Genomic DNA, 3,069 nt, shown 5'->3' on the forward strand with positions numbered 1-3,069 from the left:
GGAGGCGCGCATGGCTGCAAATGTAATATATGCTGTGAAGACTGGTTAGTATCAATGATGCTACGAATTGGCATAGAGTGGCGAGGAATCCCAGTTTACCTGGCGTAAATACGCTACTCAATCATATTTCCATCTGCACGTCATCGCGGTGAGGCAGTCGACACCATATCTTTGATTGCGACGATCTATTAGAGCACGGTTTGGTCATCTCCTCGGGCGAAGTATCGTTTAGGGCAGGTAGTATTTGCCGATGGCCACCATAAACATCAATATTATGCCTTGAAATTGTCCCGCTGAGCTCTTATGATGTTACTGAAGGGCCTTTCCACTATCTTTCGCATGCATTGACCATACTTGCATAGCTGACGCACTTACTGACGTATGTGCATAGATACGGGCCGACAGAGTGGCGTAGGTCCTTTCCGACTGGCATTTACTGGCTCCTAAATGTATGACAAACCCACAAAGCTACATGGCTGTAGGCAGAGTATCAAATTGAAGTGATGTTTAGACTTAATCTGAAATGTGGCTCATGTACATTATATGAAGTACGTTTGCTGCATACCTATCAACTCGGCGTGCTATTTGATATGTCCGTGCATATATCGCAAAGTCGTGAATGAGTGTGTATACCACGCGCTCGTGAGAGCCAAAACCTATGTGTAGGGTCAATGTCGCTCTTTCGGTATATTTGCGTCGTCGTGCTGACTTACTGTACTTACGCTTCTGATGTACCAGTCTATATGACCAGGCGCGTTGCTAACTCGGCACATACCATACCGCAGAGATACAGGATAGCTGACCGCGCGTCTGCTCGCATATATATACGCGCGCGGCGGGTACACGTATAACCATCCCCAGCTCTGATCCCGGCCAATTTGAGCAGGGCACTAAAGAACGGTACTGCGTACAGACACACCGACTTGACACATCCTCTTGTATGATCTGCATTACCGCACACGTGCTCGTGTCTACGTAGACAGCAACGTATTCGTCGCGTGTAGTGCTCACTCAATACTGTAGTTTCAATTTATGAGCGCGCATTAGTGAAATAACGCTGTGAGCCTTGACAATACAGCTAGCTTGGTCTTGCCTTTGTCCAAGTTAGCGAGTGTACGTGACGCGTATGCAGATCGGGACGGTCAGCTTGCGGCTGTCCACAGTAGATACCATGTGCTAAATATTATTTGAAACGCGCTACTCTATTTAGGTGTGTCAACACAACTGACTGCGCCATAGGCAGATTACCGTATGTGCGGCTCCAAACATCGCACTGTAGCCAATATACTAAATACAAAAATAGGTAGAAACATGGAGGCCATAAAGGGTATATTTATCAATTACTTGCTCTTCTGCTGCTTCTTTTGCTCGATGTACGTGGCGTTTCGGGCGGTCAGCTTGCGAGGGCGGCTGCGCCTCGTTTTCATCTTGAGGTACCAATTAGGGCCCATCACCTTCTCGACGGTTGGCAGGCTTTCCTGGCGGCGCACTTCGGCCGAATCAGGTGGTGGGGGCCTTTCCTCCCAGAACTCAACCGCTTTTGGGCCGTTCTTGCAGGGAATACAGCGCCGCACAATATCTCGTCCAATATTGGCCTTGTACGGGGGTCTCGCCATGTTGCAAACTTTGAATAAACTATTATAATTTATTGTGTATTTCAATGGTTTGTCCTTTCACAATAAGCCTGATGCTCGATTTATAATGCATGTATATAGAGGTCTAATTATTAAATCAAGGTCTAAAAATGTACAAATCGATCTTGCTAGTCTAGCTGATGATTGTGTAATTCAATCTCAGATAAAAATTAGAGCCTGCCTCTTTCCATCTCATTTTTACGCGTATTAATAGTTCTACGCTCCGACTATGCTCGATCTAGGCTATAAAACGGATGAACATTCCATCTGCAAAACACAATACTAACGTGCGTAAAATTATGCTCGATTTATAATACATGAAAATAGAGGTCGTTCTATTAAATCGAGGTCCAAAAAGTACAGCTAGTCTGGCTGATAAATGTGTAATTTGATCACAGGAAAAAATTGGAGCCTGCCTCATTCCATGTCATTTTTACGCGTATTAAAAGTTCTACGCTCCGACCATGCTCAATCTAGGCTATAAAACAGATGAACATTCCATCTGCAAACACAATACTAACGTGCGTAAAATTATTAGGTATTCCGACGAATATTTAGTACTGGGAGTATATTATCATTTAAGCAAAAATATAAAAAATTATTATTATATGATAACATGAAATTGTTTTTAGCATAAAATACGTCAAAACAACATAGAGGCGGGCTGATCGTGCGACAGATCCAGTCAGTGTCGCAGGTCGGCAGGTATTACCCAATCAGGGCGCGAGTTAATTGTGTCACGCTTTTGGATATATTTGTAATTTGGCATAGTTAGGTCGAGTCAGAAAGATAGGCGCAGTCGGTAAGATGGGACGAAACTGTATTTTACAGGCCGAGTGTAGCCATGCGAAAAGGCAGGAAAAAGCAGCAAGAGGGGAAAGTGACGGACTGATTGACAGACGGACGGACAGACAGGTTACTCGGTAAGGAAGCGGGAAACTAGCGCTCTGGGCGCCCGCTCCGCGGACGCTTGGGCATGGTTGGTTGGCGTAGCGTAGGCTGGACACCTCCGCTGCGCTGCGGTGTGCTTAGAATTTCTACTTAGAGCGAAGCTACATATAATATAAGTATGCTGTGATCTACTTATGTTACGTTCCAAAACAACACCGCACACAGTATCTAGTGCTCACATGTTGTGGTAGACATGACCAGGGTTTATCGTGATCTGCAAGATGAGCACCATCTTACCCGGGAAGGTTTTGTTTAATACCATTTGAGCAAATAGCTACCGCAATGACACGAATCGGAGGCGCGCGTGGCTAAAGCGTTTATATATGCTGTTCAGAAGACGTGTCAGTTTCAATGATGATCCAAATTGGCATGGATCGGTGAGGGATCTCAGTTTAGCTGGAGGGATATACGCCTACTTAAACTTAATACCATCGGTCACGTCATCGCTTGTGAGGGCAGTTCGACACCCTTTTTTTTTTTTTTT

This window comes from Phytophthora infestans, genomic scaffold (genome assembly GCF_000142945.1).
Source record: "Phytophthora infestans T30-4 supercont1.127 genomic scaffold, whole genome shotgun sequence".
In the NCBI taxonomy this organism is placed as follows: domain Eukaryota; phylum Oomycota; class Peronosporomycetes; order Peronosporales; family Peronosporaceae; genus Phytophthora; species Phytophthora infestans.